Below are 27,196 nucleotides of genomic sequence, written 5' to 3' on the forward strand. Positions count from 1 at the left end.
AACTCATTTATTTTATACAAAATGTTACTGGGTTTATACACATCAAATTTTGTTAAAACATTTCAATCCGTTCTTAGGAAATACATTTTTATTTAAATAACGCAAAATAGCGGACAGAAGGAAAATGAACAGAGATAAGTTATTTGATATGAACGTTTTGTTTATATTGTTATCCTGAATCCCTAACTCAGGTTTCGAAAATATCTCTCGGGGCAAGGGGAGGGGGAATAAAGAGTACCATCATACTCAATTTTCCGATAGTGTCACAAATTAGACCAGAACTGGGATATATACTGAGTGCATCATGAAATTCTCCCGAGATTTTCATAACCTGTTCTACTCGTGAAAATAATGGAAAACTTCATATAAACATATGTTGTAAAATGCTTCGTTTGCGAGTTACAGTTAATGAGGTTTTCCTCATATTTCAGCTATTACGGTGAAATGAGGTCGTACTGAAATTTTTAGGACGTCAATTTAGGAGAAGAATTAGAAACTTCTTATAGTTTTGGTCTGAAAAATCGAATAAATTAGGTCTCAGAACCGAATCTACATTAGTTTTTAAGAAATCTCGAGTGATAACCCCAGATTTATGTTTGATTATTTGTGATAATAATATATATAAAAGTAAATAAATATAAAACTTTAAAAAAAACTTGTAGAGAATTTAATTCTAAACAAAATAGTGTATGATACGTTGGATTAACCAAAGAAAAATTAAAATTTTATTTAGAAACAGTGTACTACACCAAGGGCTAGTTTACGTACCGGTACAATATGTACCAGTTTACAATAAACGTTCAAAAAAGACCTCGCCATTTTCAACACATTTCTTGACACGCTTCTGTACTGCTTTTGTTACTCTCTTTAGGTCCAGGGTTATCCTTAAGTTGCTAAGACGTATCCATAAAGCGGATAATTAATTCCTCACTAGAATGTACTTTGGTATACAATTTTTTTTCATCCATCCTCAGAAGCAATAATCTAAAGGTGTCAGATCAGGCGATCTTGGTGGCCAAGAATGCAGACCTCCACGACCGATGTATTTCTCAGGGAAATGATGATTTACGTGAGTGGAAATGGCGCAAGAGAATTGGGAGGCGCGCCATAGCGCTGGAAAAAATGAATACCATATCAGTGAATTCCTCTTTTGTAAATAAGTTTGGCATTACTTAAAAGTTAAACCGTCACGTTCAAACTAAAATTCACAGAAAACGTTCTCTAACAACAGCACAGTTCACTGTAGCTGATATAATTAATGTTCCTTACAGAATGATTTAAAAGTAATACAATATTACTAATTTTTGATCTGTTGCTATTTTATTGCCAACTTTGAAATAATAATAATAATTTTTCAAATAATTTATTGAATTTCTCTCAGTAAAAAATTACGTTATAAATAATTTTTATTTATTTATTTAAAAATAAATTTTTAAATAGAAAATTGTGTAATTTTATCGTTTTTTTTTTTAATTTTTTAACAGCTATTTTTAACAGAAAAGTTTGTTTTCACAAATTTTTTCCATCATCAATAAAAAATTTGTTTTTCTTTACATTAAATAAGTATTTTTCTTCAATTTTAATAATGTGCTGTATCTGAATAAAATTATAATTTTTCTAACCTTCTTTTTTTTATTCAACTTATCTTACATCATTTTGTTTAGAATTAAATTGTCTAAAAGTTCTATGTGTTTATTACCTATTTAACAAAATTATTGTACGTAAAAAATAAAGGTCAGGGTTTTTCATCCTAGATTTCTAAAAAAACTACTGCTGATTCGGTTCTTAGACCTATTTTATTCGACTTTTTTCAGATCAAAAACCATAAGATATCACAGATTACTTTAATTATGTTCTAAAATCTTCTTTACCACTTCATTTAATCGGATTAGCTGAAATCCAAGCGATATCTTTCAATAGTCGCAACTCGCAAACAAAGCATTTTACGACATATATTTATGTGACATTTTTCCACTATTTTCAGGAGTAGAATAAGTTATGAAAGTACCGGGGGAACTACGTGTTATACTCTGTATATAAAGCCAAATATTTATGCCAAATTTTAAGCTAATTTAGTAAACGGGTTTTCAAGATATGGAATAAAAACCGTATACAAATAATATTAATTATCCTCCAATCCTTAATCCTAGTGATTTAAAAATTTGGAATTTTAAATAACTTAATAAGTAATTTAATTGTACTAAAGCTTAAAGAGTTTTACGACTACTGTATAAGAAGTAAAAAATTCCAAATGGGGAAGACTACTTCTCCCCGTTTTCAAATTTTGTCCAAAAATAGCCATCATTGCCTTATATATACGAATTTTTTTAGCCGTTTTAGAAGAATTTATGTTGGGTCAGCCCGAAGATGTTAATTAAAATACAAATCAAGAGTTGTACTTTTGTTTGTACATACATATGCATATACTTTAATAAAGTTTGATATACGATAGTGTTTTCATAATTTTTTTTACTCAAAAATGTTATTACCTTAATTTGCATTAACAGCAAGAAAAAACTCTAGATCGTTTACTTTTTTACATTCCTTTGATTTTTTAATACGTTTTAAAAAAATTTCTATTTTTAATCTATTTTTGGTAACAAATCATAAAAATAAATTCTTTTTTGAAAAAATATTTATTGTCACGGCAAAAAGGAAAATATGTAGTGCCAAGAAAATGTAAAATGAATATAAAGATATATGCCAAGTAGTATTGATTGGTAATATACCACAAGCCTGCCAGCCCAAGAAAACAATATTTTAGTTGTCACAGTGGAAAGGTATTGCAATGTCGAAACTGAGTGTTGACAAATTGTATTACGAGGTTAAAGAATGGATGAGCCTCAGTCATCAAACTGTACCTAACAATAAAAAAGGAATACACATTCAACGTAATGTTTATTATAGTTGCAGTCCATAATCGTTTTTATCGTACTTTTTGCAACTTACACATTATATGATTGATTTTCAAATCTCTATTTATTTCCATTCATAATAAGGGATAAAAACGTCTATAAATACTTTGCTTTACTATATGTGCAGAATTAAAATAAATTTTTAGCAATATCATAGAGAGTGGAAATTTTCATTAAAAAAAAGTTAGGATAATTTTCCTACAGAAACAATGTAAATTTCAGTTTAGTCAAAACGATTGATTAGAAATCAAATAGCGTTATTTTCGAAGAAAGTTAGTGGTCTTTAATCACACAAGATGTCATCAACAGAATATTTAAATTTGGCCGCAAACGTAAATTAATTGTTACATTGTTTATAAAAATAATTACTTTTTAATTTCCTGGTATCATAACTCTAGAGCTGTGCTTCAAGAAGGTAAGTATGGTAATGTCAAAAAATGTGGTATTGGTTTTTTTTTGCATTTTTCGACGTTTTATGACCCAGGGACAACAAAAGACAAAAAAAGTGGAGGGGTGTAATGATCGTAAGCACGTATGTACGTGTGTTGGCTTGTTTGAAGAATAATTACTTCTGACTGGATAAACTGATGTTGATGAAATTTAACACACAAACTCGTGTATATGGGGAAATTTATTGATTAAAATTTCGGGTTAATATCTCCAGAGATTGAGGTATATAGTTTCTTTGGGGATCTCAATTTTCTATAAACTTTGCATATAAAACCCCACTTTATAAAAAGCTCAGTACATGCTTGCATGCTTATCTTACCATTTTTAAAAATAATTTGCCCTAAAATTTCTCCTACCCCAAAAGTCGAAAGAAAAAATATTTTTCTATTTACCGCGTATTTTTTAGTTAAATATATTTTTTTATATCTTCTTAAGCATAGAAGTAGTGAAAGTAGCAAAAAAATAAATAAAAATACTTTGGGTGCAATATTGGGGGTAGGGGAGCCAATCAAAGTTTAAAAACATCGATTTTTGGAATTTTTTAAAACATTTTTTAGTTTATTTAAACTTTAGATTATTAAAAAATCTAAAAAAATAAATCAAAAAAAGTAAAATTATTATAAAATAAATAACAAAATAAATGATTAAAAAATAATAATAAAATAAATTTCAACATAATCACCTTCATCTCCAGAAATGAAACCTAGGTAACCTTTTACTGTTTAATCATTTTTCATAATAACTGTAGAAGAGATTAGAAGAAAAAAATTACAGTAAACAGATTAAATTGGGGTATAAAAATTAAATCCTTGGAATCAATTGTCTGATGTTTACAGATGATCTAGAGATTTTTTTCAGATAATGTAGAAACAGCGATTGCATAAAGGAACTTAGTAAAAGAGATTCCAGGAAAAACTAGCTTGTAAATATCCTCCGAGTAAAGTAAATTTAAGACCAATAGAAAAACCTCATTAACAGATTCAAACAAAAAAATCTGGCAGGATCCATATAGTAGAATATTTTAAATATTTAGTGAAAATAATCCAGAAAAATGAACTGGGCACAGATTCTAACAAAATCAGATCATAGAAAAATAGAATTAGCTTACTAGCATTCTAATTAACAAATTATAAGTACACTAATAAAAGAAAGTCTACAAAACCGGAATGGCTACGCGAAGCGAATTGTTTATCCTTATCGAGGAAAGGAAAAATAGAATTGGAAAAGAAAGAAAGAAGAATTCTGAGATTTTCGGACCTAAAAAAAGAAGGATATAAAAAATAAGAAGAGGGATTTAAGAAAAAATAACAAAAGATTTATTTAATAAATGAGAAGTTATCAGATAAAATTAGAAAAAAAAGTAATATATTATGGATATCAAATTTGAATGTATAAGAACAGATTAATTAGAAAATCTTAGAACATTTATATTCTAATCCCGCAACGATCTGTAAATGGATAAAAGAAGTTAAAATGATGCAGAAAAAATGGGTATTTAAAAGGAACAAGTTATAGAAAGAAAAACTTATACAGGAAATTTAAGGGTTTTCAGGAAGTAGAAAAAAAAATCAAAAATATAAAAATAGAAATACAAAAAAAACTCTTGAAATAAAATCCCTGGATGTTTTTTTTACGTACATACGTATGCATCTTGCATAATTCAAAAAGGATTAGCCTTAGTATTTTGAAATTTTGGATTTAGGACTTTTGTAACATCTAGTTGTGCACCTCCAATTTCGATTGCAATTGACTAAACCAAACGTGTCCAAAATTCAAAAAATTGAATTTTTGACTTTTTCTTAACTGCAGTAATAAGCTGTCATTGAGAGTTTTTCAACAATATATCATAAGTGGTACTTATTTTCATTGGTTCCAGAGTTATAGCCCAATAAAGCTATAATTAATGAAATATTTTGATCTTATAAGGAGAAGGCTCATCGGGGAAAATCCGACTAAATTTCCTTTTTTTATTTTTAACTTTTTTTTTAAATTTAAATATATTGATTTATTAATAATTAACCTGTGATTGTAAAAAAAAAATTTCAATAAATAATAATTTTAAAAAATGTAATAAAAAATACATGTAATTAATAGGCGTACAAGGAAGTCATGTGATGTCCACATCAGAATTTTTATTAATATACATATCACGATAAAAAATATTGAGAAATTTGAAAAAGAGTAAATGTAGTTAAGTTATATAGACTGTACGATAGTGGAGAAGTGAATCGGAAGGAAATAATAACCGATTGATAACTGAATTGATATATATATATATATATAAGATTATATCCTTAAATTGGAATAGATTTCAAATTTACCTATATTAAATAAATTTGAATTATTCATATAATTATAGTAGATTATATATTTCACATATAATAATGTATATTATTAATAATATTATCGTAGTATATTATATTGCATATTCCCTTTTCTAAACTATAATACATTACAAAATATGAAATGCACAATGCAAAACTAACTATAGAAATCGTGAATGGATTATCAGGTAAAAAAGTCAACCATTTATAACTTCAAAAATACGTTGTGCGATATTTTATTTTTGCCTTACTTAATTTTACGCTTGCTGTTTCCTATATCTATGCTAATCTTTTTAACTTATTTAAAAATATTTAGAATGACTACATTCTAAATCGTCAGTTATCTGTTTTCTATAATCCAATATTTATCTTTTTTACATAATTTAACTTTTATACAACTCTCTATCATCGAAATAATTAAATCTTAATGTACGTCCGGTCTGTCAATTGTTCTCTTTTCAAGATTTAACACAAAATCTTCCCTTCAATTATTATTAAGACCACACCAGTTCAAACTTTGTCTAACTATTGTTTACTTTTGTAGATTTCCAACACATTTCAAAGATTTCTTTTACTTTCACTTCTTCTTTATCCTCTTGTCCATTCTTAAAAACCATAAAGTTTTCACTTCACATAACTTTTTGGAACAATTTCTTTACAATTATTAGGCACTAGCAGACTTCTTTTTTTCATTAAAGCCGTTCTTGGTGCCAGTTTTCTTTTTATAAATACTTGGACAAATACAAAAGAATTCTCTCCCCTATTTTGGTTTATAGAGTATTCCTATTTTACTATTTAATTTTTTTTTATTACACTTTTTATCACAGTTCATTACATTTATTTTAGTCTTATTTATTACCCAACTGCACAGATAAAAAATAATTCTCTATGTGTTAATGACGTAAAGAATTTCGAATATACTCATATATTGTAATTGTAAAACTAAAATGCTCCTGCACAATAATTTAATAATTAGTCATACTTTTATAAATATAATCAATCAATTAGCTCAGATAATCCATATTAATTACATGTATGACTAAAAGTAAATACTACTTCTAATAAGTAATTATAATTAAATTCTTAATTTTTTAAGTATAAATATTTATGTCGAAATATTCAGAAATACGGTACTATTATAACTTAACGACATTTTTGAGTAGACCGCACCCTAAAGATAAAAATAAAGACAAATGAGAAATAAAACAACAGAAATGCAATTCTTTGAAGAAATCTTTTTTAACCCAAAAATAATATATATATAAAAAAACAAGTAGTTTAATTTACATAAAATAACAGATTAAAAAAAAAAAAATTGGGATTGTTCAAATTTTCGTACAGAATTCAATACGTAAAATAACTTACTATTAGTTATTAGAAAGATCAGATATATATTCATAAGAGCAGTTTGAACCTTGTGGAAGAATTATGAGTAGGATAACTCATCGTTTGAGCTTCTTATTAATATACCATACTAACCTTATATGTAACTAATATATCCTGATATTTTTGTTTTGTACCATTTTCTGTTATGTAACTTAAATTGGTAGAAAATAAACTAAAAATTTTTGTCTAATAAGTTAGACATTTTTACCACATAAGATTGAGTCTTCTTATTTCCGAATCGATAACAAAATAAAACTGTACTTTTAGGAAATGAATTACGTATTCCATAACTTTTCAGAATGTAAAGATATTTTAAATGTTACTTACATTTAAATCGAATAGTGTATCCATTACTAGTGTATACTGCAGTAATAATCTAAATTTGAAGTTCTCATGTCTGGAAATCATCAAAAGCCAACGATTTTCGTTTACCCACAAAGCGTAATAGTCCTCTTGGTTCTCAAAATTTCATTAACAAGATTTCCTGAAATTAAAGTAAAAACATCAGTTGAAGCTCTAATAGAATATATCTATTTTAATTTTTCCTGAGGTAAACACTAAAATAAATATTATTTTGTCTCACAGATTGTGGATTTACAAATAGTTCCGATTAAGGAACCGCAAATAAATTGCATGATAAGAAGCTCGCGAAGAGAGATTTCCAGCGAACACCTCCAAACAAACTTACAAACATAAATAAACTACATATAATAAAAAAAGTCTACATAAATGAACACGTTTGCATTAACTGGGATCACAAAGATTCAATATATCACAATAGAAACAATATATCACTAATGAAAAATTAAATCAAAAAATATTCCAGAACATTATTAAACAGTTGATATTGATAAACGCAATAGTAACATAACGAGTTCACAGAAAGACATAGAAGGGCGCTAGGCTCCTCACTACGGCATTGTAAAAACGTTTATCGCATGTCTGACACCGAACCAGTTCAAGTGTCACTTAGATATCCCAAGTTCAGTATGTGCTGATGTTTCAGTCGCCGGACATCATCACTGCTGTCTAGGAGATTAACCGCTAGAAAGTTCACATGACTGCATAACGCTGTCTGTAACTTAACCCAATGTCATCACGAACATAAGACAATCCAAATAATCGTGAATTTCTTCGTTCCAAGCGAACCACGGTGCCTTTGCAATGGATCTCACAAACTTATTTTGAAAACGTTGTGCAATCTCAACGTTACTTTTGCACGTCGTGCCCCATATATTGTGGCATATGTCCAAACCGGTTTTAGAATAAACTTTTATATCAAAAGTTTGTTGAACGACATTAAGTGTGAGTTTCTATGTTAAACCTCAAACTACCTAAAAACGCTTCCAAATATGCAGAACCTTCGGCTAAATTAATTTTGTATTTAATGTACCTTAATAGTTTACGAGACAAAATACATTTTAATTTAATCTGTAATATATTTTTTATAAATTATTCTAAATCAAGAAAGAATAAATTTATAAATTATATTATGTGTAGAATAATTTTTTTTTTCAGTTTTTTTTTTTGTTTATCCTGTTATTGATTACTAAAGATTAATTTAGGTTCCTTCACTTGATTTCTGTTTTGTTGTTTTAAAATTATCTGAAAAAAATCTTTCTTCACTTAATCTTTGTTAAATTATGAGCCTCCGATTTGCGACTTCTAATGCACAGTTATAATATTAATATGTTTGTTCCAATTTAAATACATTGATAATATTACGTCTATTCCATATTAGTATGATAACAAATAAAAGATTTTGATTTAAAATTGAATGATATGAAATTATTTTTTTTACAGAATGTTTATAAAACTTTGTAGGCGAATGGAGCTGCAAAACTGAAACGAAACAATGTAAGTGTATGCACACGGTTACATTAAGAACGAAATCTGTTGTTTTCTGAATAACGATATTGATATTAAATCAGTTGTTTTGTTCGTGTTATGTTTGTGTTAGGATAATATGAATAAAAATAAGTATATTTTAATGAAATATTCTAAATTATATACTTAAAAACGGATAAAATAAGTTAATAATTAATTACAATGATGGGTATATATTTATAAAATCACGATATACATTTATATTATTAATATACATATAATGTACATTTTAATCAAATTTATAACTGTAAAATTTATTACGGTGCACATCAGCCGTAAGATTAAAAAAAAAATCAAACGTGACGAAATATCGACAACTGCTTGTTACTTGCTTGAACGTGGGATATACCATTAAAGGATAAAGTGTGAACGGGTATGTATGTTCTGTGAGATTTAAGAAGGGGGGAATGAAATAAAGAAGAGAGAAGAGCAGCAGATGCTACCACACAGTACGCCATCTCTTCCAAATCCTTCCATCTGACGGCCGGTCACGACTACAGCCCCTAAGAAAGAGATAGATCCATTCTGGATTAGTGCCAATTTATATAAAGTAATACGGTTTTTACTGTCTAACATCAGTACTTATGAAAAAAAAATTAACATTGCAATTTTACGGATTGGTTTTTTAAAAAAATATTATGAAACATTTACCGCACGTATTGAAAAAAGTATTGAACAATAATTTATATATATATATATATAATATACATATACATTGTTAATAAAATATAGCAACTCGTACGTAATTTTTCAACCGCTAAATATAAAAAATTGAATTTAGCAAATGCTCGCACCTCAAATCAATCTATTTTTCGATATTAGACGACCATACGGTAACCTTCAAGGGCGACTCAATAATTTTAATTGAAAAGAAGATAGTTGTGATACATAATTTTAATGGGAGTTGAAATAATTAACATAAAAACTTTTGGACTATCAAAACCAAAAACCAAACTTGTTGTCATCCGTTCAGTCGTGATCCGCAATTCTATGGACGAGTTTTCTCCATCCGTTTCTGTCACCGACTGCTTCTTTCAGTTGTATGAAACAACTAATGGCCACAGGTATGGCCATGAAGGCCATACCTGTGTGAAATTTGATGGTTTCAAGCCAACGGGTTCTTGGGCAGCCAAGTCTCCTTTTAACGCTTACCATACCAAGCGTTACTGACGCTATCACCCTTGGTTTCAAATAAATTACTCTTCAAAAAAAATTAAGAGAAAATATAATTAAAATCTGTAAAATTTATAATTTTGCATGGCCATACCTGTGTTAGAATAATTTCACTGATGCTTTTCTTTTACTTATTCGGGAATTAGCCTCAGGCACATCCCGAATTAATGTCTTAACAGTTATCGGCTAGCATGTTAGTTTTCCATATCTCTTTATAGCGGCTTTCCATCACCGAAATGTCTTGGTGGAAACGTTGACCGTGTTCGTCGAGGTTGTACGGGAAAAAATCCGGAGGTGAGTGGAACAAAAGTAATTTAAAGAGATAATACATCCTAGTTCTCTATGAACTAAGAAGTTGATTAACAATATCGTGGTTGGATTTTTGTTTCCCGAGAAAGTTTTTTGCAAATGTTTTGAAATGAAGCCCAAGCTGCAATTTCTACATTATTTAACATCTAGTTAAATACATTATCTTTGACCAACTCTCTTTATTGAGGACCAACAAATACTCCTTCTTTAATTTTTCCTTCACTTACATTTGGAAATTTCTGCCTGATGTACAAAAATCCGGGACTATCCTTTTTCATTGCTTTTACAAAATTTTTCATTAGTCCTAGTTTGATAAGGAGAGGGTAAAATTTTTTTTTTGGGTTCAACTAAGGACTCGTGAAAAATATTTTTCCCATTTGGAGTTAAGTTGTCTCGTTTCTTCCACTCCTTGGTAACATAATGTTTATCCCTAGCTCGGCTGTGCCATTCGTAAAGAAAACACTTGTACTGAGTATAGCATGTCTAACAAAATAGCTTTCAAATCATCACATATGTTCCAGATATGTTTTTTATAATTTATTTTTTCAAGAATGTCTTTCATCACATCGTATGTCTCTTTAAAATTAATACCTTAAACGATTGTTATCGAAGGATATTTGTTACCGTTGTGTAGTAGAACCACTTTTAAACTATATTGGATGAATCTACGAAAAGGCGCCAATCCTCAAGTTTATGAACTTGTCCTAAGTGCAACATAAGCTCATCAATATTTGTGCAATAACCCAAATTGTTTTCATCAATAAAGTACTGAGAAAGTTCTTTTTGTCGGCTTCGAAAGCCCGAAATATTTGTATTTTTTTGAAGTAAATTCCAACCTTGCAGTCTTAATCCTAACAGTTCAGCTTGATTTCTTGATAAATTTAAATCCTTAACCGAGTCATTTAATTCACCTTGTGATATAAGATGTGGCTTACTGGAAGATAATTCAGAATCAAAATCATTGTTGTCTTGTACAGTACAGCCTGATTTTCATCGCTGCTTTCGAAACAGATTCACAGGTGGCTCAAGAACTGGAATAATTTTACTGTGAGGTACAAGCCTGATTGCACATTGCAATGAAGGATATTATACAATATGTTTAGATTTTTTAGAAATTCCAGACACACTTGTTAAACAAAAGTAAAAATCAGTTACGTGAGATCGTATGGTTCACGCCAAACAATAGGTACATATGTCATAATATGTGACGATAATATAATTTAATTATTTGTCTTGTATTGTATATTTAAAGCTTACAAATTACGTTAAAGTTAAACAACAAAAAATGTGCTAACAAAATACAATATAGGAGCTTAAAATGCTAACTATACGTTGAAAAATGAAAAAAATTCCTTTAATTAAAACTTAAATATTTTTCAAAAATAATGGGTGAGAAAGATCCTGAGTTCATATTCGTTTTCAGCGTCTGATTCAGGGAGGGTGGCTGGACCTCGTACTTCTAACCGGCGGCTTTACACCCATGTAGTAGTCTCCGTGTTGCTTTACGGAGTCTTGGTATGGCGCAGGACCATGAAGGTTGAGCGTAACCGCCAATTCCTTGAAGGGGTACAACGACGAATTCCTCTGCGGGTGGCGGCGTCTTACAACTCCGTTTCGACCGATGCTGTGTTGGCAATCGCTGGTGTGGTTCCTCTGTAGCAACTGACGGGCCACAGAACAAAGGTGAACAACCAGGGGGAAGAGATTCTTTCGAAACGATGATGGATGAGTGGCAGATGGCGTGGGACATGTCAACAAAAGGCCGGTGGACTCATCGATTGATTGGATAAGTTGTAGGAATTACGCGTTGGTACCACGTATAAAAAAATGACTGTGTTTTTTAAGTATGTTTGGAGTTTTCAGTATTCGTTTGTTTTCAGTGCAGTAAATTTGTAGGTTTAACTAAATCTACATCTTCATTTGCTTAAAAAAAAAATACAGATCTACCTTAGCACTTTACTATTTCATAAATCTTACGAGATTTTTACCTAAAATCCACCGTATTTCTGCAAAACGTCTGTGCTGATGCTAGAAATTTCAATTACAAGAAAAAATAACTGGATCATGAATGAAAAGACCTTCTATTCCTTTTAGAGTAATATTTCTGTTCATACATTTACCAAATATTCATGCAAAAAAATTTAAATTACAGAGGAAAAAAATAAAGAAATATAATCAAAAATCTGCATTAAGCAGAAAGATAGTTTGAATGGACCACTGTCTGACGTCAATATCCGAAAGGAATTTCCGTTTCTTTTATCTTACAGATTTCCGTTCGTTTTATCATTTTTTTGTATTGTTGAAGTACGATTTAGGTACCTTTTCTTTCTTTTTCCTGTTTAGCCTCCGGTAACTACCGTTTAGATAATTCTTCAGAGGATGAATGAGGATGATATGTATGAGTGTAAATGAAGTCTTGTACATTCTCAGTTCGACCATTCCTGAGATGTGTGGTTAATTGAAACCCAATCATCAAAGAACACCGGTATCCACGATCTAGTATTCAAATCCGTGTAAAAATAACTGGCTTTACTAGGACTTGAACGCTAGAACTCTCGACTTCCAAATCAGCTGATTTAGGAAGACGCGTTAACCACTAGACCAACCCGGTGGGTATGTTTTAGGTACCTGAATGTAATTAATTCACCTGGTAAAATAAATTAAAGTTTACGTTTCGATTTCTACAGTATTCATTCCAAGTTCTGTCTTTTTTGTTTTTCGAAGAATTCCTCAGTACATTCAAATGAATAAAAGAGGGAAGGTCAATTGAACAGTTTTTTTTTTTAATATTGTACAGGTAACTACCGTATACCTTCAACACAACGTGCTTTAATAAAATCCTGGTCTCGTTAACGGCATATGCACACATACGCAAATGATCCCACTGCAGTAAACGTGTTTGTAAGATTTCTAAGATGTTTACTCCTATATCTTGGGATGGGATCAAGCTAGAGAGAAAGCTGAAATAGGATATGTTAAAAACAGCATAATTTACTATTTTTAAACCAAATCAAAAACGGTATTAGGTCGTCATCCAAGTGGAAGAATTCACAACTTCATCCCCAAGATATGTACAACTGAAATCTTTTCCTGGGATTAAAGAATGTATCCTAAAAATCTGAAAGCAATCGGTCAGTTGGTTCTCGCGTGATGTTATTGCAAACGGATAGAACCGACAAAATTTTCGTGTTTATGTAGTAAATAGAGAAAAAATCTGCAGAATTTATTTATTAATTTCATTTTGAAATGTTCTATATTTTAAATATAATACATTAAATATACCTTTATTTTTCTTCAAAACCTGATTAAATATAATTACTATTAAATTAATTTAAAATAATTTTAATTATATAATTAAAATAATAATAATATAATATAATAATAAATTATAATAATTTTAATTAGTCATCAACCGAATTTGAAGGCAGGATTTTTATTTTATACTACCAGCAATTTATAGTAGCACCGTAAATTATTAAATAATAGGCTACCTTAATACTTGTTAGGAAACTAATTAAACATGAGTCCAGTGTTCTAATCAGACTTTACCAAGTTAACCTTCGTAAAGTTGTTGGAGAAGTAAAGAGTAATTGGTGTCCGGTTTGCTGCACTAACTTAATTTTAACATTTGAAGATTTTCAGATCCATAGTTAGATGAAACTGAGAGTCAAAGTTGTTAATCGTACGTAATATTAGAAATAAACACGATATTTAAACGTAGGTAAATAGTTACTAAATACTTACTAGTTTAATTGTGAAACTCTGAGGAGGTAATTATGATTTATCTGATTAAACCATCATGTAACACCAATATATAAATGAACTGCAATTAGTGAATCCTTTTTTAATCATCTGCAATCCAACAGGATAATGGAACTCACATTACGATTTAATTTGGAGAATAATGAAAAAAAAATTTGGATATTAAAAATAATTTATAATCTTAACATATAATCCATACGTAACGTAAAATATAATTTATTCAACCGCTTTTAAAAATTTAAGAAAATTACAAAGAATCGTCTAAACTATAAATAAACAGATATGTAATATTGAGAAATCTTACACCGACATTAGATTGGAATTAATTATCTGGTGATAAAAAATATGTTAAACTAATTTAATATTTATGTATTTATTCCGCTTTTATTCTACTTTAAGTTGGAGGTAGCATTTTTACTTCATACTGAAAGCAATTTTTAGTAATATTGTATATCAAATATATAATGTACATCAATATAAAATTACAGGAAAGCAATGGATCCAAATCGATAACTATTTCATTTCATTAAATAATATTAATTATTAAAATTAGCACAATGAAATATTCTCTGGATCATTCGGATTGCTTGAAAGCCATCATCAGGAATTAAAATGTTAAATCAAAGTCTTAAATTAAAAAAATCCCTTTCGGCACGCCGGAAGGCGGAGCTAGCTAGATTTCACCGGTGCTAAGTAGGTGATAAAAAATATTTCAAACTTAAAGTTAAAAAAAATATCAAATATACTCAACACGGCAATGGTTGCATATGAAAAAATGTTTCACACGTTTAGGATACAATTACAGCAATATTTTGGTCATCCCTTGCCGTAAGGGTTGGACATATAAGAAATTGTTTCTGACAAAGGTTTTAGGTAAATTTTAGAGGACTAACGACACTTTAAACAGATTCGATTCTGTACCTATTAAGGGAGGTATGATTTTTTTTGTCTTCGAAACCCCATTTTTTCCACCCCTTGGGCTAATGGTTGGTGATATCAAAAAACTTCATTTATATAAGTTTTAGTCCCTTCTTATCCAAAGAATAGTAGGAACTTTAAACGAATTCGATATTTTACTAAATAAGAAAGCTATAGCGATATTTTATTTTTGATAAAAGGCTCCCCCATTTCCAAACTCATCGTCTGATTTTGCAGGTTGCAATCCTCACAAACTAGACTGTATACGCCTGGTTCTTTGTTTTTGGTAATCAAGGAGTATACAGTCTTGTTTATGAGGATTGCGACATGATATACGTGGGTACGACCAAATTCTCCATGCGTGCAAAAGAGCACACAAATAGTATTAAAAATAACACACCAGAAAACTCTAACCTTGCCAAACATATAATAGAATACGAATACGGTCGTACATACAATCATAATAATTTCATGAGAAACTTAGACATTTCTTATAAATATCAAACGAGGGTAAGTCAATTATTATCCGCAATGTAGTTATAAATTTTATTGAAATACAAATAGGAAATCTACATGTACATTATTTATCAACATAGCCCCCTTGCATTTCAACGCACTTGGTCCATAGTTGCACAAGCTTCCTGATCCCCTCATAAAAGAAGGTTTTCGGTTGAGCTGCGAGCCAGAAATGCTCCTCTTCTTTCACTGTTTCATCCGAGGTAAATCGACGGTCCCTTAATGTCTCTTTGAGTGGACCAAACATGTGGTAATCAGAAGGGGCAAGATCAGGACTATACGGAGGACGAGCCAGTACTTCAAAGTTGAATTTCTAGAGCGTTTCAGCAATGTGGACAGGCATTGTCTTCCAACAACACAACACCTTTCGACAGCAGTCCTCGGCGTTTGCTTCAGCGTTGCAGAATTGCAGGCTTCAGCTTGGCAATAAGCAACTAACTAACGCGCACTGTTTATTTGTCGTGCCCCTTTCCTCATAATGTTCCAGTACTAGACCTTGTGAGTCCCAAAAATCCGTACGAATCAGTTTTCGTGCGGATGGTTGGGTCTTCAATATTATTTTGCAGGGCGAATTTGGATGTTTCTATTACATACTCTGCAATTTACTTTCCGGCTCGTAATGATGGATTCATGTTTCATCAGTGATGATTCTGTCTAAGATGTCCCGTTCATTACCATAGAGATCCAAATGTTTTTGGCAGATGTCCAAGCGCGTTTGTTTATGCAACTGTGTGAGTTGTTTTGGGACCCATCTTGCACAGACTTTATGAAACCCAAGTCTGTTGTGGATGATTACGTAGGCAGGACCGTGACTAATTTGCAGACGATGTGCCACTTCATCGATAGTTACTCGTCTATCTAAAAAAATCGTATCACATTTAATGTTTTAACGCTCAATGTTTTCTCATTTGTGGCGGTAAACGGCCGTCCGGCTCCATCGTCGTGCATAACACTTGTGCAATCCATTCGTAGACACTCCGTTGCGGCAACACACTGTTCCCGTACTGTACCGAAAGTCTTCGATGAATTTCGGTCCCTGGTACACCTTCCGACCACAAAAAACGGATCACTGAACGTTGCTCTTCTTTGGTGCAAACAGAAAGCGGAACAGCCATGGTTAACGGCAGAGCAGCGATAATGGAACTAACTTAGCAGCATCAAACCTGCACAGACATAACAATTAAACCACGCATGCGTCATCTACGCAACACGACAGTACTACCAACATAAACAAAAATATAACTAAATTGCGGATAATAATTGATTTACCCTCGTACTTCTAATTTAGAAAAATATATTTAATGTAATAATAAAAATTTAATTAATGTAAAAAAATGTTTAAATATGATATATTACTTAAAAACATACTAAATATAAATATAAAAAAAAATAATAATTTAATCTAATAATTATCTCCTTGATAAAATAGTTCCGTTTGATTTGATTAATACACCAGAGTACATTTATTTGCCTTCAGTATACTCTTACGACCGGACAGTCATGACTGTTTACATATTTTAACTTACGATGTTTAATTTTTGACTTCGATTTGATATTTTAACTCCTGATGATGGCTTTCAAGTTAGCAGAAAGATCACTGAATATTACAGGCACTACAAATTGAAAATATGCTGTAACTTAAAAAGAAGCAAACTAAATTCAATTCAAGTTAACTTTGTTTAAAAGGTTCCAAAAAATTGGTTATATTTTCTTGCATGGATAACTGTCAAGATTTTGATTAAAGTTAAAAACTTTGAAGTGAAAAAAAATCCATCTTTTACTAAAAAAATTAGTAAATAACAACAAAAAAATTATAATAATTTCTGAAGAAAATGTGTCTATTTTTATTTTTGGTAATCTGGTATTTGTTTCATTATTTAAACTCTCTTTATCAAAATATTTGTTTCCTTCAGCAACAAATAAATTATTTTAAATAAGAAAATATGTATTAATCACAACTATATTCCAAATAGGAAGAATATAATTTTTGCTAACCATACTCAAGGAAAAATAGGTTAGGATTTTTTTTTTCTCTCAGCTCCCCTGTGATTGAAAATTGTTCATTTTTTCCAGTTTCAACATTCACAAGAAAACTAAGATAAAGCTCCAATTAACAGATTGATTTCAATCGATCAGCTGCGATTTCACTTACAAGTATGATCACATAGGGAATTTACCAGAAGTTATATCTCATTATTAGAAAAAAAATTATAAACAAAGAATACCAAGAAGAGTTAATAATAATTAAAATAATATTTTTATGGTATACGAATATATTTCCACCAGTTTAAAGTTGTATACAAGAATAATCGTGGTATAAAAATTATAACCATGTTATAATTAAAATTTCTTGAAGGCAATATAATAAGGTTAGATATCTAGTAGATTTAATAATTTTTATAACAGTACGCAAGTTAAGTACTTCTGTTAGATATTCTTAAATTATTAATTTCCATTCTAACTTTTCTTTTTATAAGTGTTCTTTTCGAAGATAAAACTTTTTTGCAAAGACTAAAGTTAATAAATATTAAATACACTGGAACTGATATTGTTTTTCAAAAGTTTAAAACGTTAAAAATTAGACTGTTATAAATAAAAATTCAATGTAGGTTTTGGACTAGAACTGTGTTTACATTAAAGTACGTTTCTGTTAACAGTACAGAATTAATTAATTTTTTCTGAGGTACTTTATTTGACTTTAAAAAAAAATACAATGCTTGATAATATATTACTTTAGCAATCGAAACAGATTATCGATTAAAAATTTAATTAACAACCGAAAAAGGTTTTCCAGTTTAATATTTACCTCAAATAATGAATAAAAACCCGGAATAAATGCCTAAAGCTTCGTAACAGTAATATTAATAAAATAATAATTATAAATGAAAAATTACAGAACGAATAAAAATAAAACAAACATTCACAAATATGTGTTGGAATAAAACCCGTTGAAATACTGGGTATTCGTTTTAAAACGCAACCCAAGCAAAATAGTTTTTAGAAAAGTTAATAAAATAATTTCGGATGATGAGGTTGGTAGCACTACCTATTGTTGCTGTTTTATATCAGCTGATATAATTTTCTATTCCTTTTTGTGAACAGTCAGTTTTTTTAGTTAGCTGTGTTTTTTATTAAGAAAAAGGATTTTCAACAAGGAAGAAAAGATTTTTATTGTGAAAAATTATTTAACTAACATTTTGTTTTTTGCCATTGCTTTTCCATTGCGTTTCCCGGATAATAATGAATCCAATAAATCTTCAATTCATCGTTTGATAAAGAAATATAGAGAGAGACTGATTCTGGTTGCAATCAGAGACCTTGCCGGAAACGTTAAGAACTTAATGGCGAAACACTGGCTTTTTAAACTTTTAGCTTTTTAAATCACTTAACAAATCATTACGGAAACGTGCACAACAAAAAGGAATATCTTGCCTTTAAAGCTACCCGGTTATTTAAAGTTATACCGAATTCATGTTTCACATGAATTTCATCCAGTTATTTACGCTGCTAGGCTCCACTTCTGTCAGTGGTTTAATCAGTTTGTTCGGGAGGGCATTAAAGTGTTAGATAATATAGTTTTTACAGATGAGGCTTTGTTTCATTCAAGTGACTAAGGTAATTGTCGGAATGATCGCTACTAACCCACCGGGTTGGTCTAGTGGTGAACGCGTCTGCCCAAATCAGCTGATTTGGAAGTCGAGAGTTCCAGCGTTCACGTCCTAGTAAAGTCAGTTATTTTTACATGGATTTGAATACTAGATCGTGGATACCGGTGTTCTTTGGTAGTTGGGTCTCAATTAACCACACATCTCAGGAACGGTCGAACTGAGAATGTACAAGACTACACTTCATTTACACTCATACATATCATCCTCTGAAGTATTATCTAAATGGTAGTTATCGGAGGCTAAACAGAAAAAAAGAAAAGGAATGATCGCTACTGGAGTCCAATAATCTTCACATCATCCATTCACGATCTCTACACCCACAGAAAATTGGTGTGTAGTGTATAATTTCTAGGGGAAGAATAATTGGCTCCAAATTCTTTGAAAAAATTCTTAATGCAGACCACTATCAAGAAATTGTAACGTAATTTATTGCAAATTTAGAGAGATAAATTCGTGGTTTCAACAAAACGGGGCCACATGTTCACGGTAAATGCAATAATGAACCTTTTGAGAAGTTTATTTGGTGAAAAAGTAATATTGACTGGCTTTTGGCCGGCTAGGTCATCTGTTTTTCCTCCTGCAGATTTTTTTTTTCTGGGGATATCTAAAAAAGGTTGGGTATTCAAAAATAATCCACACACCATTGAAGAACTGAAAGCCAACATAATTAAAAAAATAGGAGAAATTGGAAAAGGTACACTTAGAAAGGTTTTTCAACATTTGTTATAAAAAAAGTTTGATCTCAAACTTAAGCACAAATAATTATAATATTTATAACTAATCGCATTAAATATAGTAAATTATTTTTCTTTAAATTGGGTTACATTTTAAAAGAAACACCTGGTATATTTAAATCAAATACGCAAATTAGTTTTTAACTCTTAATTTTAATTTGATTAAGATAAAAATTTTATAAAAATAAAAAATAAAGATATAAAATAGCTACTTTAAATTATTTTTAATATATCTATTCAGTTTCTTGTACTGTTTAATAAAAATCTGAACACATATTTCCCCTTTGCAACATATTATCAAACTTGGTTTATCTTACATTAATTGTATAAAAAGAGTTATACACCGTTACAAAAAAAAAAAAACATTCGAGAATTTAAAGTACACAATTTTAAATTACTTAATTTTCATATTTTTCATTTGCACTTTTTTCTTTGAATGAAAGTTCATGATTATACATTGAAACAAAATATATTACTTGCTAGTAAATAAAACGTGTTCAAGTTTCCCCTTTGAATTTAAATAAATATTCCGCTTAAAAATATCGGCAGTCCTTTGTTTACAATTCAAGTAACGAATTTCGTGATTTCTAAAAAATTCAGGCTATATAGCCAAATACCAATTTAATAATATTTATTTTAGAAAATATGACAAAATATGATAAGGTAAATAATATTTATTTAAGGTACATATCATTCACTATACGCTGGTCAGATTGCAGGATCCAAAATACACCTGTAATTGATTCTTACATTAAACTTTACACCTGTTTCTACTAAGCACCGTAAAAGTTTTTTGAAAAAGTTTTTAGATACGATCTGTATCATCATCAAGTACTTCTACCTTTCACTTCGACTTCAAGACAGACTTTTCTGTAAAACTAACTAAATTTTAAGCGGCATTTCCTTTACACAAAAAAAGAAAACTTGAACGATTTGAATTTGCTAAAAAGCGATACATTCTACTTTAAAATGTAATCATTAAATCCATCACGTTAAGAAAACAATAAAAATGTAAATGTGCAAATTAACTCCTATAATTAATCTGAAAACAAATCTTTTAGTTATTTTTAAACAATTTTTACTTTTATAACGTAAATAAATCTACATAATGTTTAAGTTAGTCCGTTTTAAAGACTAAATTTAATTTTAAAAATTTCAGCACTAGAAACTTTTCAAAAATTTTGAAAATATTTTTTTTAAATAATAAAAAATAATTTGTTCATTTAGGAAGGAATGGTGTAATGTATGTAATCTATGACAAAAAATGTTCATGTATTATAAAAAAATTAAATATTCAGCGCGCGCGCGCGCACAAAGTTTTCCCAAATTGTGAGTAGGTTTCCTTCAACCAGATTTTGAAGTTCATGCGTAATCCCGTATAAACAGAAAAACTGATACGGTTACAGCTAATGGGAACAAATTTAAATAAATAAATCCACTGAACCGAAACCAAAAATCCTTTTGCTTCGATTACAAAAAACATATAACACACTTCATCAAATAAACTTTTATTATATATGGAGTTCTTAAAAGATACGGCAGCTACAAAATATTACATTAATCATCTACGAAAGAAAATCATGAAATTTTGTATTAAATAGTTAATGTCTTGAAAGTATTTTACTTGGTTAAACACAAAATTAAAGTAATAGTAATGTACTTTCTCAAAATTTTACGTACAGGTACTACATATAGGTATCATAACACAGTTTAATAATATGCTATATATTTAAGGTATATTGACAACTTATCTATGAAGGAGACTGGATAGAGTTATTCACATATATTACAATTTCAATAAATGTACCGAGAAAGTAACTTTTCAGGCCCACCAGTGTTTTAATCATTCATTACGTACAATTTTTATATACAAATTAACAAAAATTTTGCGCGTGGTCTCAATTATATAATAGACTTGACATTTGATAAATAATTTTATAGGCATATTTATTAAATGTTTTTGAATATTTAATTATCAAATTTTAATAGTTATTTGAATTATTTTAAACCTTACTTAATTTATAACTTACTGATTCGTTATTAAAAATTTGTATTCTTTATATATTTTACTCTTTTTCTCTCTTTTCTGTTTAGCCTCCGGAACCACCGTAAGGTATTACTTCAGAGGATGATATGTATGAATGTAAATCAAGCGTAGTTTCATACAGCCTCAGATCGACCATTCTGAGATGTGTGATTAATTGAAACCCAACTACCAAAGAACTAGATCCACGATCTAGTATTCAAATCCGTGTAACAGTAGCCACCTACTACTAGGATTTGAACTTTAGAACTCTCGATTTCAAAATCAGGTGATGTAGAGTTCACCACTAGATCAACCCGGTGGGTTCCAAACTTATTTGATGCTGCTATATAATTTAGATTATATAGGAGAAGTGTACCAAATAAGATTTAACAAAAAAATTAGTATATCAATCAAACCCGTTAACTTTCATGCAAACTCTAAAAAAATAAAATTGAGCGTTTTTTTTTTAAATTTTAAAAATAAAACGGATTAAGTTATGCATGTAGATTACCTAACATTTTGATTACTGTAGGTGTAACTAATATAATCAGCAAAGAAAGAGTAACATAAATGTAGAACGGAAAAACAATTGTATGGAAACGTGTTAAAAGATATATCTATTGCACAAAACAATCGGTAAATTGTAACTCGAATGGTGTGGCATTGGGAGATGTGCTAGAAAATCTGATATTCTTTATAAAAACAATCTTTTAAACACAAAACTTTGTTTATATAACAACAAAATTATCAAAACAGAAAATTAATCTAAATTTACGATTAAACTATATTTACTGCTGTTGAAAAGTTAAAAAAAAAAAAATAAATAAATAAATAAACAGATTAAAATTATCAGATTTTGAGGTCCAGAGGTAAGTAAGCGCCACTGACAGATGTACTGCGTCGTCGTAGAGTAAACATCGTTTGGAGTGATTTTTCAATATTTACTTTGATTTCCTACTCACGAATACAAATTTGAAGCCTTAAAAGATGGCATTTTATAGTAAATGTTGCTTTATCTGAAGTGGAAGCTTTGATCGAGGTAGCAGTTTTGTTGGTACAACTGGCAAATATCGTATCAAAATAGTAAAATTATTTGTTATTTATTAATTTAACGTTAAAACATATAATTGATTACATTTATTAATCAATACTGTTTAACTTTTAGTAAATATATTTCTTTATTAAAAAAATATGAGAATATATATTCATAATTCGATTACTCATTAATATTTTTTTTTTCAGATGGATTGATTATCAAACTGCTGATATTAAAAACACATACATATATTTTATATTTCAGTGCATCCTAGAATATTATATAATACAGGATATTTGTAATTAACAATCTGTATAATGAATAGTAATTAAAAGAGAAGCAAGTATTATTGAGATTAAAACTAAAACGCTTAAAACTAGAATCTTTCTGTGTAACACTAAATCAATTAACTGCCACAGAATAATTTTTTTTTTACTAATTTTTAAAATAAAGAATGTTTCAATTTATCTTTTGTATGAATGAATGATTTGCATCATCGTCATTCAAAAGTTATTACTATTCCTTTTTTATGAATAAAATTATTACTATTTGGACATGAATTTACCTTTTTATTTTAATTTTATGGAAGGGAAAATCAACAATAAAATATTTTTGATATCCGAAAATAACTTATAAAATGTCCACATTTTAACCTGTAAAAGTATAAAATATTTTATCTGTAAATACTTCAATAAAATAAACAAAAAATAAACAGAAATGTTTTGTGAGTAACATCTCGTAAAAAAAACACACATCAAAAAGAGTGTGAAGGAACAAAAAAAACTGAAAACAATAAAAAGTTACAGTTAAAGATCCATATGTCGTAATTCCGAAACAGTAAAATTAATTAATGAAGGAAACAACTGCATAACAAACTAAATAAACAATTTTAAAATTCATGAATTCAACTACTTTTTCGTACAATGTGTTTGAAACTTCCGGGTTACGGAAAAAGTGATTTTTTTGAATTGCATTTATTCATTCATCCTTAAAATTTGTTTTATAAATTATAAATTTTTAAGACTATGATTATAACAAAAACCCTCTCCTTCGGTACGTATATAAAAACTGGAAAAATAGACTCTTCAAAAAATGTAAGTTTCCCTTTTAGGATCTAGGATAGAAAAAAGGTTGGTACAATTTAAAAGAAATATTATTTTACAACTTTTATGTACAACAATTTAATCTTTAACGAACTTTTTTGGTTGGACAGAAATAACTGTTTTAATAGTTTATAAAAATTATGGATTTCAAGTTCATTTATTTATGAAAGAACATAAAGTTCATTTATTTATTTACGTGTAATTACGATAAAATTGTACCAGCTAAAGCATAAAATTTTGACAGCATATTGAAAGTACTCCTTGAATAGAAGATTCTCATCAAGGATAACACAAAAAATAGATACTTCTGCAGCGGGACATATCAATTTCGATAACCCACCAATGTGTTAAATAGTTATTTCAGCAATCGAAACGATGTTCAGAAGTAGGAAAAACGCCACCTAAAGGTTGTCCACAGGGTAGTGTTTTAGGACCTCTATACTGTGGGTTGTTGAAATCGACTCTTTAGTACGGTTGAAGTTACCCAGTGGATGCTGCGTCATTGCGTAAGCGGATGATGACTTTTGCTGGTTAAAGACGTTTCGAGGAAAGAGATCGAATTCAGAATAGCCCGGGCTTGCAAGATACTCCAGTTGTGAAGTTTGCAACATAAGATAGTCTTTAGCCAAGATAAAACAACGATGATGTTGCTCAAGGGCAGACTACATGTTACACGATTACTATGTATATCAATGGCGGGTCATCGAAATTGATATGTCACGCTGCAGAAGTATCTAGGTGTTATCCTTGATGAGAATCTTCGATTCAAGGAGTACTTTCAATATGCTGCCAAAAAGGCTTTGGTGTTTGGAGAACAGTTCATTCCGACAGGCAGCTTATTGCAGAACCATGGGTGTTCTATATAAGGGTGTATGCGAAGCTGAAATGCTGTATACTGCACCTGTCTGGGCTCCTCGAATGAGGTACAAAAATGTTATAGGAATATTTGGTTGAGAGCCCAGCGTCTCATGCTGCTATCTGTGATTGGTGTCTATAAGACTGTCTGTCGAGAGGTGATCCTTGTTATTTCTGGTATTAAGCCCATTGATATTCTTGTGACTAAGCGCCAATGACGTTATGATGCTAAAAATGTAGATCAATTTACCTTTGGGTGCATAAACGAAATAAGCGACTAGAGTTTCCATTTACGGCTTGTCAGTTGGACTGAATCAGCCGATGGCCGTTAAAGGCATGGAATTTTTTCTGATGTGAGAAGTATGTGGGTAATTAGGTGGATTTCCCCCAATCGGCATATTATATAGTTTCTTTCTAGACGAGGTGCTTTGCGGGATAGGATGGTTAAATTTGCTTTGATAAATTCAGGCTTGTGTCCGGAGTGAAGGTCCATGATGATGTGCGCCATGTCTTATATGTCTGCCCCAGGTACGAAGCTGAATGAACCAATGTAGCTAGAGAGAGCTTGCATCAATTCTTGTTTTGATCTGCAAGTTAATTTGAAAACCGAAAGGGATTGGAACATAGAATGCTAGGTATATAACCAAAAAAGAGTTCTCTGCTCCAAAAGAGCCTTAAGACGTTTAAAATTGCTGAGCCATTGTCAGCAATAATACGCGTTTTCTACCAGACTAACTAAACAAATTAAGGAGTGAAATAGTTTTCTGTTGCCTTCTTCTTGAACCAAATATTTTATTGCATAACTAAATTTCAGCTCTTCAAGCAAAAGAGCTGATTTTTTATTGTACAATTTCATAATAATTCATGGACAATCCGTTCACTGAGAGTATCAGTAGATGATGTAAATTTTACGTGTATACATACTCGTAAATAACGGGAAATAAAAAATACGTGATGGCTGTTATAAATCGTTAATATAGTTATTATTTTTTAATAAGAATCTTATTTAATGTAATACATATTAAGGAAAAAAAAAGATAATATTTAATACTTAATTTTCTATAATAATCAGTTTAGCTAAGTGATTATAAAATGTGTCACCACTTTCATTTAATTTATAATCAACAAAAAGCGTGGATATAATATGAAATTATATTATATAATTTATAATTAACAATAATAATTTCGACTTTCTTATCTGTAACGTAATTTTGGTTTCTTTAGAATTAAACTTTTCTGAGATTATAGTTTATAGTCATAAGATTTGGTTGATTTAAAATTAAATAAATTTGCTCATAAGGTAAATTTCACGTTACTGAAGAAGTGACACGTATAACTTTAGATGGCCATTTTATTTCCAAATATTACTCCTGATTGAACTTATATATTGAAGTTATAGTATAGTATTAAGCTGATATAATTATAAAATATTACATATGCATCTGTTAATCGTTTATTTTCTAGTAATCACTAATTTCTAGGAATTACTATTGCAACTGTAGCCTATTTAAATATATTTTAGTTAGTTCTATGATGGTTTTCAAACAGTAAAGTTCTACATTAGATCTCATTTAATACACATGTATTTCTAACTTAATAATCATTAGCAGGTAAGCTACATAATTTATAACAACTTAAATAAATATTAAATAGTAATATTTAATAATTGTGATTAAAAGTATATTAATTGTTACATTATTCATCATTAAAAAAAAACGTAACTCGTTAAACAAAATATTTAACTTTATATATATATACATATATATGTGTGTGGTGTGTGTGTGTGTGTGTGTGTGTGTGTGTGTGTATGCGCGCCTAAATTGTGTACACTTTGATAATTCTTATTGCATTGAAAGGAGATCGACAGTTACATCGTATAATATATTGGAATAAAATTTACGTGGTATTTTCTTAGTTACATGTTGTTTTAATATAAGGTTTTAATACTCCTCTTATAAATAAATAAAGCTTTACACGCGTAAGGTTTTTTATATAATATTTGTATAATACACAATAGAGCTATTGATTAAATCTATAGTTTAATTTCGATTCCCTTGAAAACGTAAATTTTCAAGAAGGATTATTCAAGAAGGATTATTACTTATTCAGTTCTTAAAATTACAGATAATGAATA

General features: G+C 29.5%; 1 long non-coding RNA gene across 1 annotated transcript in view; it reads right to left on the bottom strand.

Annotated features, from left to right (window-relative positions):
* Positions 1-27,196, bottom strand: part of LOC142325851 (uncharacterized) — a 305,489-nt gene that overhangs the window by 128,238 nt on the left and 150,055 nt on the right. The window contains exon 2 of the long non-coding RNA XR_012756607.1: positions 7,403-7,559. This is a non-coding gene — a long non-coding RNA (uncharacterized LOC142325851). The remainder of the gene's footprint in view (positions 1-7,402; positions 7,560-27,196) is intronic.

This window comes from Lycorma delicatula, chromosome 5, assembly GCF_047948215.1.
Source record: "Lycorma delicatula isolate Av1 chromosome 5, ASM4794821v1, whole genome shotgun sequence".
In the NCBI taxonomy this organism is placed as follows: domain Eukaryota; kingdom Metazoa; phylum Arthropoda; class Insecta; order Hemiptera; family Fulgoridae; genus Lycorma; species Lycorma delicatula.